Below are 16,693 nucleotides of genomic sequence, written 5' to 3'. Positions count from 1 at the left end.
AAATGAGCGATTTAAAGGAATAGTGTCCTCTTAGCATAACAACTGAAAAGAATGCAGAACGCCTAGCGTGCCTCTTTAGAAGTTGAAAATACACCTACTAATACCTCTAAAAAGTTAATTGTTATTTATGTGATCCAATGAAATGCTTCAGAGGTGTGGTTAGACACACTTTTCTTGTTTACTACTTAGCAACTGGTTCTCTGCTGGCACTAGTCTTATGTTGGATGGGCCATAAATAGTAATGATCTAGAGCTGATATCTTAATATTTATAGATTTACGACAAACACAACTTTGTCACATTAAAGTGTGAAATGCCTTAAAGTAGCTTCATACTGGGTACGTTTCATACTTCAAATGTATAATGTAGCATCTGGCACGACTGAGTGTTATACAGCGAAGTCCGATCTTTTTGACAACTTGTGAATTTACGTCTGACAGGCTGATTGTCATCAATTTCAGACTTGTTTGGTAATTTTGGGATCAAAGGCTATGATAAAGATGATGATACTGATGCTAATCCCACTAAAGGGGACGATTGAGTCATCAAGGCAAAACAGCTGTCTTATGTGCCGCCTCTCCCCCTGGCTGCTGATGACGATAGCAGAGTGTAAGTGAGTGCAATTGACAGTGGAGTTTGAGCTTCCTCAGGGAGGAGGGAGGAAAGACTGAATCTGAGCAGAGGGAAGCAGGCAGCAAGGGTGGCCATGAAACATTCATGCACCTGGGGACTCTTTGCATAAGGAGAGCAAGCAGAGCCACTAATGAAGTAAAGAGCAGAGGACTTTCAATGGCTCTGTTTGTCCTTTTATGAGATTAGCGTTAGTGTGGCTTCTTATATAAACTGCATTAAAAGCTGATATAGTGACACGTTGGTACTGCCTTGTAGAAAACATTCTTTTTGGAGTAATTAAATTATGGTTAGCTGCAAGATTAGTAACACCACAGGTGTGTGGCTGCTTATAGCTAAACGCCGGACAGACAACGGTGCCCCAAATGTGGACATCTACAGTTGCGCCAGTTGAACATTTGTCCCTCCTAAACTCATCCTGCTCAAAGTCTGCGAGCTCACACAGGGACAGAAAAGGCAAGAGAGGAGCAAGATGAAGAGGAAAAAAAGGAGAAGTAATATTTAGACAGCTGTAATGCCGTGTATCACTGTCAGTGGAAGGGGGGCAGAAGAAGTGGAGAGATATTTTGGTGTCCTCAGCAAGGCCTCAGACAAACTCCCGCCACAGTATTGATGTCACTGCGCCCTCTTGACAGCAGACTGTAAATCAAAAGTCACAGTTATCTATAGATTTACAAACACCTGCTATATCTTCACAGTATGTATCCGAACTGCATAAACTGAGAAAACCTGTTCAAACATGTTTAGATGGTAGTACACTATCTAAGAGCTCACTGTTAGTGTTGCAGTACAGTAACAGCGGTTGTGTGAGACATCTGGTCACATGTCTGCAGTCCTGTGCTAGACTGCCTTGTGCCTTGAGGTGGTGGATGGCAGCTGACTGCTCTGATTCACTGGGAACTAGATTTGTGCGCTGTACGCCTCACAATGGCTTGACTCATAGAGAGTCGACGCTCAGTTGCACGAAGTCCGTCTCATGGTCATTTTACTGGAAGTTTCTGTTTGACTCCTTTGTTGCTGTTGTGTTCGGATGGAGATAGCAGTCTTCTCTGTGACTGTATTTGTTTTTTTTCTGCACGGTGGGAATGATAGTTTCTCTGCAATTCCGATCCTCAGTCGATACCTAGTCACACCCTTGTCTTTCATGGGTTGCGAAGCGGTCATCGGCTCATTAGCAGCTTCTTTTCACCTGACATGTTCCCACATTAGCATCCCACCCGCATCACCCTTTGAACGTCTTCAACCCGTCTGGTTTCCCAACAAACCCTGCCACTGACTCTAAGGTTATGGTTAATTTTTTTTGCTTGTGCAGCTGTGATTTTAACACAACCCTAAAGTGTTTTATTCAAATCCGAGGCTTACTTGACTCACTGTAGTCTTCCCCTAAAAGATAGGTGTTGCTATTCAGAACGAAAGAAAAATCCCCCTTTGATTTGCTGGAATTTGAATACAGGACAGGAAACCAAACATTTGTAGAGATTTTTCCACATTTTTCTGTAGAACACCTTTTCCAGCTGATGTAGAAGTCTCCCTCTGTGTCATAGTAAAATCCCTCCGCTCCTGCATTCATGTATCACCTAACTGCCTTTAGAGATCTCTTCACACACCTGGACAGAAATAGTGAATGGTGCATGATAAGCCAAAATAACACCAAAGCGCACCAACCAGCGGTAGTTAAGACGTCATTTCTGTGAGAGAGGACACCCTCATTTCCAGGGTGTAAAATGCTGATGGGCATGGTAGGTATTCTACCAAGAACTGCCATGCTCACATTTTAAGCTGTCTCTATTTGTTGCACTCCGCATCCTAGGATCTGCTTATTTCCAGAGCTTTCCAGAGTTTTTGTAATCCTGCTTCCTTTTAGAAACAGTGTTTTTATGCGCTAGCCACTTGATTTGTGCTTCATTTTGCCTGGTGACAGCGTGCAGAAACATAACATTAAATCTCTACCTGCGGTCACTCTCCTTCCCCTATCACATAATAACATGTGCAACACCCGCACAGCAGCCACTAATTGCTGCTGGATATTAAGAGCAAGGTCTCTTAAGACACTGACCTTGCTTTAGCCAATCATAACAGAGTGTGTTACCAGGTTGAGCTCTGATCAGAGTCCCCGCAGCTCGAACAGGAGGAATTAATTATTCAGACTGGCTGCTTGCACCTTTTGCTGGACACAGCATTTAATGACATTATAATGGCATCCATGTGAGATGTTACTGCTGATGTGAGAGTATCAAAGCGGGAAGTGCACAAAAGACCAGCCAGAAAGCTCCCTGAGTGCCAGCAACCAACTTTGACAGGCCGAAGGATGTAATGAATCTTCCACATCCTCTTTCAATGTTAATCTAATTTATTTGCTTCTAATGATGACATGCAGTTAATTAAGAGATAAGGTAAGAGGCTAGATACTTTGTTCAAAATACTCAAAAACCCTGAGTTTCATAACGATCCACGGCTGGGTTTCCAGTGACCTCCAACAAGACAGGGCAGGACTTAAATTACTTAAAAAATGTTTTGATGTCAGCTAGAAAAAAGAGGAAACTGTTTTTTAGCTCCAGTAACATCTTAATCATGCACAACTCAATTTTAACTGCAAAAAAAGTCACATGGCTATTTGTTACGTTAAAGGGTGCTACGTTTCCCGCTCGTCTTACCTCTCTTTATATAAACAGAGGCACTAATGTATTAATGTATCAGAGGCATGTAGCCAAAGAGAAACTGTCAAGCAGTGCAGCTCTCACAGCGCTTGTGTGTACACGCTGTAAATAGTGCTGAGCAACAGCAAGGTTACCGACTCTAAATGCATTTGCATTATGCTAATGTAATGAGAACAGGGAGCCAATGGAGGCTGACTGCACTGGATCGCTACGGGGACACGAACGCAAGAGTCATCGCGCAAATTATCAGGGTGGCTGATCGCTCAAAAACAAAAGTTTAACGGGAGATAAGCAGCCAAACCGGACCGCTTCTTTTGGTGCGAGGCCAGATTCAGATGTCGAGTTCTGCTTTGATATTTCTCTCTAACCCAATGTTCTTATCACGGCCCTCAAGCAAACATGCAAACAATCTGGCCTGTGTGTTTCCAGTCACATGGGCCCGAAGTGCTGGAGAGTCAGCATGTCTGTCCTGGTATTTCCTGAGGCTTCGTAAACACACACACACACAAGCGTTCTCTCTCTCTCTCTCTTTCTCTGTCACACACAGAGACACGCTATTTAAACAGTCAACAATAATACAGTATAATGATCGCGCGTATTTGTATAGAAGGCAAAGGGCAGAAGCAAAGTAAAGTCAGCTCCCACAAAGCGCGGCGATGAGAAAACAAGGAGGAACAAATTAGAGTTAATTTGCATATTAACAAATCAATAAATCAAGTCTCTGTGCGACTCTGTAAGTCTCATACATATTGGAGATGTGGTTGTCGTAGGTGGAATAACTGCGAATCTGTTTCCAACTTGTGGTTACTCTAACCTTAAAATAGTCGAGAAAAACAGAAGGAAGTTCAACTTTATTCTGCACTTCTCCTTTTTAATGCTCTGACATTAATCAACAAAGAAATAAAAGCCTTAAAACCGTGCGCCTGAAAGTTTCAGCGTGGCCACTTTAATCGATATTTTTTACGCATTTAAATAACTGAAAAGTTCTGGGGGGGTTTTTTGTTAGTGATTGCGCTATCATCGCCGAAGCCGTTAATGGATGTTGTTTGTGTGCGTGTATGATTATTGGACTGGTCGTTGCTAGAGGATGCCCATGCATTAAATCATTATTGGATTTAAACAGCTGAAATGTGCTTGTGTGTGTGCGTGCACACTAGTTCATCTAATTGATTTAGAGTGTTAAAGTGCAGGGTTCGGTGAATACTCTAATCAAAGCTGCAGAGGCTGCTGCTAAATGGTAAAGAATGATTTAATACAGCCTGCACTTTTTTTAGTCGTGGGTTCTTCTGTTTGTTTGTTTTTAGCGTCGCAGTCAAATGTAACTGCACGTGTTGATTTTCTTATCTAAAGCTGTCGAGTTAGAAGAGAATAGAATCAATTGAAATCATGAGCCCTCGGCCTTCCTTTCAACCTTTAGATTCATGTGAGTGCTGTCAGTATCTCAAGCTACTAATCTCCCTTTTTTGCCCATTTAGTTGCCATCTAACACAATTTCATGGTGTTGATACAGAATCTAAAAATTCAATAGCTGAACATGTATGCTCGGATTATAATTTGGAGTCTCTTTGGGGGATGTAGGTCAACTGAAAGACTCTATTTCCTCAAATATTGTAATCCCCATTTGTTCTGCTTTTTCACCAGAAACACAGCTTTGAGGTCTTTGTCTGACTACAATGCACTGGGCAGGACAGTGGGTTTTAATGCTCTTGTCTTGAATTTTCCACTCGTGTGCCAGTTTGCTGTTTATTGTTATTATGAAATCACTTTTTAAAGCTTTACCTGTTTTATTTTTATTTGTGCTTGACATGCTGGGAAAAAAACATCCTCGGTCTTTTACTTTCAGCTTGAACTTTTCCTCCAGGAGTCGACCAGTCGGCTCGGCTGTGAGCAAGAACCCGAAGAAGGTCAAGTTTATGGTTTAAGTGGGGAAGAGGGTCAGCAGGATATACCCATTTAACCTTTCTGGAGACCAGCAAAGAACAGAGAAAGGAAGTCATTCATTTAGTCTCCAGTGATAAAGCCTGGATGAATAGTTAACTCTGTTTGCCTTCTCATTGATAAAAGGAAAAAAAAAACGTATTTCACCATCCCTTTTCCCAAATGGTTCCCCCCACTCGCCGTATTAACGGCCACGCTCAGCCAAACTAATTTTGTGCCTGTTCCTCCGGGCTTGAGGAATAGTTTTGTGAAACCATGCATGAACAGGAAAAATTGATTTGTTTTTATATCATTTCAGCATAATAGCTTTCTGCAGTGATTCAGCGACAAAACCTGATCTACCTTTCAGAAGAAAAAGAGGAAAGGATTATTTCACTCGCCGGCATGTTCATATTCCATCCCTGTGTTGTCTAAACCTGATAACGAGTATGGCACAAGACAAGGCTGTCCATTGTGGAAAGAGCTTTTTCCACAAAAGTCATTATGCGGGATCAATGCTCCCAGGAGAAACGGCAGACTCGAACGCCACACACAGCCGTGGAGGATTGCGTCAAAATATCTTAACAGCCCCGAGGCCTCTTCTTGGTGGGCCAAAGTACAAATCACATACGTGCAGTTTTACTCAGCTCGCCTAATTCATCTAATGTGTGTCACGCCTTCATGAAAAATGACTGAAAAAACATCTTCCGTGATGGGTGACAAATTAAAGGAAAGCCCCATATAGCATGTCTTAGTGAGAAGCTGCTCGCCAGAAGAGTTTCATGCACCTTGGCATTTAGTTTCCACATCTCCGGAACTGTACTAGAGGGAAGAAATGCCATTCTTCCTAAAGGTATTCCCTAAATGGGCATTTTGAATATGGTGTGGAGAGCACTAAAATCTCCCATGACTACCCAGGCCTAAGAATATGATTCACATAATTTCCATAATCACCGAACCATTCAGCGACCCCCCCCTCAATGCCGCCATTGTTACGCTGAAGAAATCACTCAGGATAGAAATGTTTCATTGCAGGATAAAGGTGATCGCTCAGAACAACTTTGTATTGATTTGCAGTGACCCTTTTCTCTAAAGGAACAAGTGGACCCAAACCATCGCCAGCAAAAAGCCCCCGGAGCATAACGGAGCCACCTGATCCCCTCACACAGGGGGTCAAGGGTTCAGGTTTTTCTTGCCTATATTTTTGCACTTGCTACTAGTAGCTATGCAGATGCTCTTGATTTTACTTGCCCAGTTTTTGAGTTCATCACGGGGAGTTGGATTTAAAATGCATGCACAAGGCATTAAAAGATTTATGTGGATAATCTACAGGCCTGTCTCTATAAGTAGATATAGGAATAATATGATAAGAGTACAATAAAAAATTGAATGGCAGCAACGTGTGCCTGCAGAATACAGCCAAACAGTCTAAAAGTTATACAAATCCAGCTAGTCTCTTTTAAAATCTTTATAAAGTCTAGTTTTCTTTATGGTGTCTTTTTTTCTCTATATATTCTTCAGCTATTGCCTGCAATATAAATTGTTTTCTTGATGCAACATGATATTTTTGCTCCAGTCCACCGCAATGAACTTGAAGACTTAGTAGAAGTAAATAGCCAAGGGAAAACAGCTTACAGCTTTATGCATAAGTAAAATTCTCCAGAATGCATATATTAAAGCCTAAAAAATACAAACAAAACCATCTCAGTGTGACTGTAACTCTGGAAATAACCCTCATGGTTTGTCTAAATTAGAATGTTGAAATCAGGCTGGGTTCTCTCCACAGGCAGTATGGACGGGGGGAACAGTGAAGGCAAGTTATTTTAATGTATGGGTGGAGTTTAGAGATGGTTAATGTGCACCTATTCTCTAAATGAAGAAATATATTTTTGTCATTTGCGAGAACTAACCCATCGAAAAAGGGAAGCTTTATAACACAATCCCAAGGCACGTGTAACCTAGCGTCCTCTAGTTGTTAAATCATGGCGACCTGTCTGTCTTTGTCATCCGCCTGCAGTCTGTCTGGGGCTGCGGTACATGACAGCTGCATGTGTATGTATGGACAGCTCATTTACCCTCTCAGTCTCCTCTGTCTCATGTTGACTGTTTGTACCCACAGGTCAAATGAGGTCTCATTTAAAAGATACACTCAGAAGTATTTCCTGGTTTTGGAAGACTAGAGCTTGATCCTCTGAAAAGTCTTCGCCATGTGTCTGCATGAATGCATGGTACATGGAGCTGTGTGGTGGTGGTGAATCTGCTTGAGGGGGTTGTAGAGGCGAGTCGAGGGGATCAGGAGAAGGGGGGGGGGGTTCTGTAAATAGCCCACCCTGCATTAAGAACTGGCATGCAGGGGCTGCGCTCTGTGTAGCCTGACCTCACCAAGCAAGCCGCCACTCACATTTCCTCACAGCGCGGGAGGCTGTGGAAGCCAGCGTCGACTGTTTCTTCAGTTTATCCAGGTCAGCTCTGAACTACTCTCACTAGTAAAGCACTGGCGCTCGTGACCCCACAGGCCCCCCTCGCTGCCAGCCAGTGTCAAAATAACACAAGCAGCTCGGCGGAGGGCCTCGGCTGCTCTGCCTGCTTGTTATGAAATCACGCTGCCCTTATTTGGGTGTCTAAAAGTCTACTTGCGGTTAAAATTTCAGATCAAAACAAAGTGTCGGCTCGATTTGATTTCTGTCTTTCTCCACATTAAGCTGTTAAAAAAGAGTTTGCCTGACAGCATATGTTCAGTGGATATGCGTGTGTGTGTGTGTGTGTGTGTGTGTGCTTGGAAGTAGGTCATTGATTTGGAACTTGGACACTGATTATGTGCTGTCCTAGAAATGGGCTATAATCGGTGTCTCTCATACCAAAACAGCTTTTCATAAGTGGCAGTTATTTCAAGGTCAGGAAATAGTATGCATCACGTTGTTACACATGCACACAGATTTTATTTATCTCTTTCTCAGTTTCACCAGATTGTTGTTTCTAGAGTCTGTTCAGTGTTGTGAGACTGCTCATTTTTAAAGCAAAAGAGAAGAAAGATTGCGTTTATCTTTCTTTTTAGGGATGAGAACGTACCAAATCTACTGGCATGCCCCGTTCTGTCCTTGATGACGACGATGATGTAGTCGCTTCGAATGCCGTTTGAGCCAATAATGTAAATATTCTTGGTCTTTGAACAAGACAGAACACGATCTGATCTGTCTTTGACGCTAAGTCTCCGGCACACTTACACAGGGGAGTTTTTTAACATGACCGTGTTGGAGTACATCAAAGCTGGGAATTAACTGTCAGCTAGCATCATCACAACTCCCTCTATATGTCTCCCCTCATAGCTTAAAGCAAGTGCTGTATTCGTTTCTGCCATGGATTTTCCTCAAGCACCCCCAGGATTAAGCCTTGATATTGTTTTGCAAATTTAACTTCAACTGAAGTTAACTGAGCTTAATAGTGGTTGTAGGAAGTGAGTAGTGCATTGGTGCTTATGGATCGAGAATAAAAAAAACCGTTGCTTGTATGAATGGAAAGGCCGCATGACAAAATGTTTTACTGTGTTGTTGCATAGTTAAGCGAGCATCTTTTCATGATAATACCAGGAAGAACTCGAAAGAACAAATCTATATTTGCATGTTATCCCGAGTTTGCATGAGAGCAGCGTTGCGATCGCTCCTCCTCCACCTCCCCTCCATGTGTCCCACATGAAAGATCCTCACGCTCGCAGAATGTGCCTGTTTAAATGAGCCCTCACCGTGTTTGCATTTGTTTAGGCAGAGAGGCAGCACCCAACAAGCAGGCACAGACAAAATCCTATCAAAAAATGACATCAGCTGCAACAGCTGCAGGCTGTAGCACTTGGAGGAGAGGAGGGAGAGAGAAAGAGGAGAAAGAGGAGAACAATTGACCAGAAGCGACACGGGAAAGAGAGGTGACCTGATTGCTCAGCTGGCCAAGAGCACGGGAAGGAAGCAGCAGGAAAGGCTGGTCCCCTCAGTCTGGCCTTACTCTGTGCTGCTTCTGGTCGGTCCCTCTATGGCCTTCCTCTCCTCCCTTTTCCCCTCTGCACCCCCACCCCCTAACCTCCTTCCCGCACTGCTGCCTGTCACGGCTCACTACATCGGAACAAAATGATCAGCTCTCACCTCCTCATGAACACGGGTCATCATGGTAGCCACGCAAAGGCTGGGGCCTTTGTATTAGATAGGGATCACTGATATGTGGGAGGAGGAGCTGCTTCAGAAGACTGGAGAAGTCAATATTGTATTATTATTTTTTTGTTTGTTTTTCTTTTTTACAGCACACATATGCAAGGGTGTTTAATTTTTATTATTTTATTTATTAGCAATGGCCTTGAGGTTGCCAATTTTGTTGCGCTATTAATTTCATCTCGCCGCTCTCGAGGAATTATTAGATGTGTGCGCGTTTATGATTCCTCTCTCTACAAGGAGGCACATCAAGTACCTCTTTCACAATTCCTGTAGCTCGTAATGTAATTAATTCTAATCGCAATGATCATAATAGCTTTTCAGATCAAATACCCAGGAGCAGTCCTAACAAAATCATCCATCCCTCTGAAAAACAAACACCCAAACTCTCTCTCTGTCTCTCTTGCTCTCTCTCTCGCACGCTGTCTTTCTCCCTCCCTCTGTGTTTGGCTTTGGCTCGGAGAGAAGAGCAGTCAGTTGGTTTTTTTGGGGGGGGTGGTGGTGGGACACACACACACACAACAGAAAACAGAAGGACCTGCACATTTGCATACCTTTTTAGCATGTGGCTGAGGGAGCCTTTATTAAATTCAACCCCCCTGTAGGGTGGGTCCTAAACTGTGAAGGGGGGAGGGGTACAAGAGCTCACAGGGAGGGAAAAAGGAGGGGGGGTGGGTCTCATCCTAGAGACGGGAGGCAACATCTGAGCCAGCAGACAAATAATGTTTCCAGTCACGAGAACAAGGTGGCAGCAGCGGCCAAGCATTTTCTTCCTGAATAGTGTCCTCCCCCCACTCAGTGCGGGTAAGGGTGCGATGCTCACTCATTGTCTTAAGCCCCAAATTAGCAATGCTGAAATGACTACTTAATTAATCAATTAACTAAAGAATTAATCTAAGACGAGCGTGATCATCAGTTAATTGTTACGGTCTAAGAATAAAGCTCCTTAAACTTACAAATTTGCCAAATGTTATGAAGATGTTAAACTGCTTCGGTCATTTTCAGCAACTTTTTACAAGCAATTCTTTTTTTTTTAAAAAAAATCAAGACTTTTATCATTGCTTTTAACAGTCACTGTTATAATTGCTCATGAATAATCTAACCATGAACATGTTGCTATTAGCTACACTCGTGTAGTCCTATAAGCGCGTAACAGATGTGAATAAGCGTCTTAACATGGCTTAATAACATTTACTGGGGCTTGCATATTAGCATGTGCACATTGTATAATGAGTTGAAAATCATATGCATTTTAAATCTACTATTAAACTTAAACATAATATATATTTGTTTAAAAAAAAAGTAAGACAAACTGCCCCATTATAGTCGCCTACAGCAACTATTTGTGTTTATTAAAAATCCCAGGCATTGCATGGCTCCTTGTTACATCCACCTAAAGAAAAGCCCTATTAACAAGCGATAGGGCACAGAGGTTTTGTGTATACCTGTGTGCGAGTATGTAATGTATCTAAGACAAAGTGGGGCAAGCCCACAACACGCTGCAAGTATCTGTTCAAGCAAGCTGAGGCATTTTGCGGTTGTGCTTTTCCCAGAGAGGAGGCTGAGATAATGAACCAATGTAGTGGAGTAAAGTGAGGTTTTCCCCCCACCGTGGACAGAGGGATGAGCTGTTAGCACTCTGTGCTAGTTAGCCTGTTAGACTCCATTTATAAACAACTCAGCAATGGCATGTTGACAAAACATTGACAAATATCACAGATATTCGTGCACCTCTTACTTACTAGCAACAGTTGTGTTCTAGGGCAATTTTCATAATTAGCTTGTACTTAAGAGAGCAGGAGTGGGAATGACTGTACAATCTGTGGTGACGCTTTAAAATATCATTACATCATAATTTTTTCAGAGACTTTACTAAAAGTCATATAACAATAATAATAACAGTAGAACTGGTTTCAATTCAATTCAGTTTTATTTATACGCCGCCAAATTACAGCAACAGTCGCCTCAAGGTGTTTTATATTGTAAGGTAAAGACACTACAATTATAAATACATTTACAGAGGTCAAAGCAGAGAGGTGAAGAAGAAAAAATAATGGAAATTCATATTTGTATTTTTATTCTGTACTTCTACATAAATTCTTTTAAATCTGAGTTTTATATGTTTATGTTCTGCTTCAGATTTGTAGGTCTAAACAATGAAGCGTAACAGACATGAAACCAATAAAGAAATATACAGCGTGTTTGGTTAATCATCTGATTCATCTTTAGAAAGTGTTTTTTTTTTATTATTTCTTACAGATGAGTTAGTGCACCAACATCTACAATATTATTCAAGGTCACAAAATCAACCCAAATTCACAGTTTCTGAAATATCCAGATGTCTTACCTCCTTGCAAGTAGCTTAATACCACAGAATCAGCTAAACTACAACGCAATCACCTGGAAATATCAAGTATATTTGCATGTTTAGTGTTTTCTGTTGGAAATCGAGCGGAGGCCTTTCAGAGCTCGCTGGTCGTGAAAAGGTAAATGCATATAATCAATAAGCTCGCCTAACCTTCTGCTGAATTTGCAAAATAGTGTAGCAATGAGCTGTAACATCATTCTCGTTCGCAAAGCAGCAAGAAACCACGATGGAGATAAATAAGTTGCATGTAACTAGGGATTGCAAATAACAAAATTTATATAGTTTCTTTGACTTTAATAGTAGGAATATAATAACGTTTGATTTATTGATTTATTTTTTCAAACTCTAAGAATTTACGATTACATGTGGCCATCAGCTCTATTCACAACACTCACCAAAAATACTACACTCACACTTTGCTGCTTTTGTAAGCCCCACCTTAACATTTGGCACACGCAAAGAGGGGGGGGGATGGGAGAAGGAGTATGAAGTGAAGAAATATCACAGATGTTAGTCTGCATGAACTCCTTCCCCTTTGCAGCCTTCCTGCTCAATCTGGCCTCTTTAGCCTCTCTTTTTTTTCCTCGTGCTCCCTCCACCAAAGACAAATGACTTCTCCTAACCTAATTTCAGTTGCAGCATGCAAAGGTCTGCCTCGACGCCTGCAGGTCAACAGAGCTCAAGTAGACACTGTGCAGATTCGAGCAAAGAACTGGGTGCTAACTAGGCAAATTCTCATTGATAAGTTGTTGTTTTTTAAAAAAAATAATAAAAATTCATGTAAACGACTTAGATTTTCTCACTTTAGCTTGTATTTTTGTCTTTGTGTGCACTTGTTTATTCATGCACGAGAAAGCGCTTTTCACCACATGCTGCAGGGGCCAGTTGTCTGTTTGAAGAGTGCAATGGAAACAGCAGGGTTAGTGTTTCAACCAGTGCTACAGCCACACTGTGTGTGTGGGTTGTGACTGCGACTGGGGTCACAGTTGTGTGACATGCCAAACCCAGGCTGGTGCTGGTGGTGGCTCTAGCAACGATACTGCTGTCATTCACCCGACCACTCAGTGGGTCAACTTTCACTGCCATTCAAAGTTTAATCTTGCTTATGATAAATTTGGTTAAAGCGAGGCCCTAATCACAGCCCATTTAGATTCTTTGGGCTGATAAAGAACAGGAAGTGGTGGATTGTCTTTGATTATCTTGCCTCTCTCTATTTCCCTGGAGACATGTTGCGGCTTCAAGCCTGACAGAGTCTTTGCCATAACTAGGACAGACCTTTGATTGGTTTCTGATGTGTGGACAGCAGTTGTGTCTCGAGGGTCCAAAGCAATTTATCCAGAGGATATTAAATGACCTAATGGCCATATTATTTGCAAAGAACTAGCCCAGAGGAATATCCAGGTGTTTTTAAGGTGCTGAGAGGTCTGCCCTTTGACTAGCATGCAATTGACTGCACCGCGAAAGCTCAGATTCATGCATGCAGCTGTATATTTTCATTTTCTGTCTCAATTTCAACAAAACATACCAAAATGGTTTCTGAAGCCAACATAAAAGAGTAGATGAGCTTTGATTCTCTCCGATTTTGTCCGAGGGATGTAAGAGAAGCCCGAGAAGCATCGGCGTAAAAGCTGTGTTGCATTGATACTGGCCTTGTTCGGCGTTCTTTCTTTCTTTTCCCCGACAGGAACTGGCTAATTTCCTAAACTTGATATACCATTTGGTCAGCACAGAGAGAAACATCTGAGAGAATGGATATCAGAGAATTCTCCACGTTAAAACGCTTAATAAGTGTTCAAATCTTTGGGTCAAGGCTTTTTAACGTTTTACAGGTGGTGAAGGAACTTGGGAGGCACCTTAAAAGGAAAAGCAAGGAGTCAGGAAATGAAAGTGGAGGAACTGTTTTTTGGGGTTTTTTTTTAGTTCATCAGATTCCCCATATGCCCATATGGTCGTTTATGTTAGTGGAAGGCATTGGATCACCTGCAGACCCTTCAGTTTGTAGCTTTCAGTGGCTACTTCAAAGAAGCATATGCCTATCTTGACTCAATCTCCATTCATGGAGAGTGACAGTATCTGTTTCTCCAGCTTTTCTAGAACTCAGTGTCAAAGGTCACAGCTTTAGCTGGAGGTCATCTCTCTGGTCAGCTGCTGATTTGCAACATGACCCTCTCTCCTGATGCCTTAAACCCCTCCCCCATCTCCTCCTCCTCCCTTTCTCTTCCAGATGACCGTACAAAGTGGCTAACACATGTAACTTCCCCAATTGATTTAGATGAACCCTTGACCACACGGTGATCTGCGTGCACCAACTGCTTCACCAGTCTCAGACTTCTGGTCATCGGCGTCCTGGGTATGCTTTCTTTAAACAGATCTAGTTACTTTTTTTTCGCTTTCAAACAGCAATGCCACTGCAATTTAAAAAAAGGAATAATTTCCAGACAAAGCAGTTGTCTGCCTCTGTACAGCTCAAGCATTAAACTTGTGCAGAGTATTACTTGAGCCTATTGATTGGAGTCCTCTGCCTTAGAGAGGGCGGTGTGCAAAATCAATGCTTTATTTTCTCTTAGGCTAGCCTTCCCCGTGCTCCTTTTTTTTGCCAGTGAAAATGAGAGGAAAACAAGGGAGAAACCATTTACCTCCACTGCATTCACTCTTTTCTGTTGACTTTTGTGACTCATCTGGACAAATTCAGCTTTGTTTCCCGTCATCTCTTCAGCCCACATTGTTTTGTACCCCTTATCTCAATCACATACACCAGCATGAATCGACCTTTTTACTGTGGTGGGTGGGCGATATCATTCTTGTTTGTGCTATGGTAGTTCTGTGAGATTGTGTGTGTGTCTCATAATCCATCCTGGGGGATGTACAGTATAGTGTTTGCTTGTCCTAAGTTGTCTAAGGTTGTCTATTACTCTGAAGATAAGGTTTTTATTTCCGTTATTTATACAAAGAAGGTCTGTAACACAGTGATTTTCTGTAGGGACGATAAACCTGAGTGCTTGAAACTGCAGGCATCATGAGATTCCTTGATATGTCAAATGGCAAATCAAATGACACTCTCTTGTTAGAGTCTGTCTAGACTTTTTTGCCCACAAAGCAACTTCTGTGCCGAAAATTTAGTTGGAGACTAAGATGTATTTTTCCAGTAGCCTTGAGTCTCTTGCTTCAAGGATCGGGAGTGGGCCAGAGAGGTCTGTGTTTTTAAACTCCATACCTTGTTATTCTTCAGTGCCTCTGCTCCAGTGAGCCGGTGACATTGTTTTCCTGTGTTGTCTCTATATCCACCCACCCAATATTAACCTCATATGTCCTAAATGCATCGAGAAAATTACTTCAGATTTGTTACTAACCTGTACTTGGACCCAAGGATGAGCTGCTCATATTTTTTTCTGGCCAGAGGTCAAGGTCACTGGGACCTCAGCGCTGTCTGAGTCTTGTGAAAGCAATATCTCCGGACGCACCCGGAGAAAATCCGATTGCAGCACAAACGTTCACTTAGAATTTAACAACGGGCCACAAAAATGAAATGCCTGATTGGTTCAAATTGTCAGCTGATGACATTTGATATCCAAAAGGTTAAAGGTCAGCCTCACTGTGAAGTCGTAGTGCTGTACAAAAACAATTTTCTGGCCATCATCTATCACGGTAACTCGTGATATGTATCCGCATCTGCACTGACATGGACTGCATGTCTGAACTGCAACTTAAGTGGCTTGGACTGGACTATAGTACCATTCAAAAGTGCTAACCCATTCAAATATGCACATGTGCACAGCAGATTGTTTCATTTCGTTTTCACTCTTGTAATCTTAACCTCAGTTCAAGTCGAAATGTCAAATCCAAGTAAGGCTGCTGTCTACTAGTATGCATCAGTCTCAAGTCCTCAAAAAGACTAAATGCTTACTTTTAATTCTAGTTGCTATACTGTAAAACTCCTCCATTGTGCTCATCTGAGGTGCAGCTGCTGTCGGACATGAAGTCCGACAGAGGACAGAGAAACACAAAAGGTGGTCAGCGAACAGGAACATGGCTGGTGACAGGCTGCCTGCATGTGGGGTGGTTTCGCTAACGAGAAGCCATTGTGCCCTCGGTGAAGGTTAACTCTCTGATTCAGGGAGGCAGGAAGTGTTAGCTGCCTCCCCTGCACTTTTCCCATCCGCAGCCTCTGCCAAGCCTCAGCAGAACAATCCAGCCCCTGTGACTGAGAGGCAGGGAGGGAAACAGAGGGAGAGTCAAAGACAGAAAAAGGGAGGACTAAGGGGAGGGGGGGGCACTAGAGGTCCAAATCTGCAGGGTAACATCAGGCTCCTACGTTATGCAAGTGTTCCTTTTTTGTCTGCCTCACCCAGGGTTTTGATACGGATTGCACGAAGAATGATGGTAATGCCGAGCATTCACTCTGTCCCCTCTTCACCAAAACAGCCTCCATTTATGGTTACTCAGACATATTTTCCCTCACAATTGGAGCTGAAAAGTGGCCAGCTGTAGCCAGGTTCCAGTAGGTTTACGCTCTGCCCACACACACACACACACACACACAAACAGGCAGGCACACACATACACACGCCCATAAGCACACACACCGTGAAATGGATATAACTAAATGCACTCAGAGACAAACATTCGCATAGAAAATAGATATCTCAAAACGTCCACACACAAACACACTCACTGAGAAAATAGATATCTCAAACTATGCACACAAACACACACAGACTCATAAGTCACACAACCTCATACCGAATCAACAATCGCATCTTTGTTAAATTATCCAGGAAATTGTTTGCAGTGCTTTGATAACACAGGTGTTTATATGGTAATAGCTTCTGGAGGCTGGATAAGAATGAAACAATAAAGTCATTAGGGTGTTACAAGAAGAAATGAAACCAGGTTTCTTCACACACTGCAATGCATCACCTAAACACACAC

At 42.4% G+C, this 16,693-nt stretch overlaps 1 protein-coding gene across 2 annotated transcripts in view; it reads left to right on the top strand.

Moving 5' to 3' along the window:
• The window catches only part of LOC102780220 (zinc finger MIZ domain-containing protein 1-like), a 110,316-nt gene that overhangs the window by 34,080 nt on the left and 59,543 nt on the right, over positions 1-16,693 (top strand). The window contains exon 1 of one of the 2 annotated variants that reach the window (XM_087844708.1): positions 14,026-14,114. The exons of the other annotated variant lie outside the window; for it this stretch is intronic. The gene's annotated coding sequence lies outside the window, so the exon portion shown is untranslated. Of the gene's footprint in view, positions 1-14,025; positions 14,115-16,693 lie in introns of those variants that run through there. 2 annotated transcript variants of the gene reach the window in all.

This window comes from Neolamprologus brichardi, chromosome 8 (genome assembly GCF_056152115.1).
Source record: "Neolamprologus brichardi isolate AB-2024 chromosome 8, ASM5615211v1, whole genome shotgun sequence".
Lineage (NCBI taxonomy): Eukaryota > Metazoa > Chordata > Actinopteri > Cichliformes > Cichlidae > Neolamprologus > Neolamprologus brichardi.
Note: the sequence above shows the minus strand (reverse complement) of the source record. Positions and strands in the feature narration are given on the sequence as shown.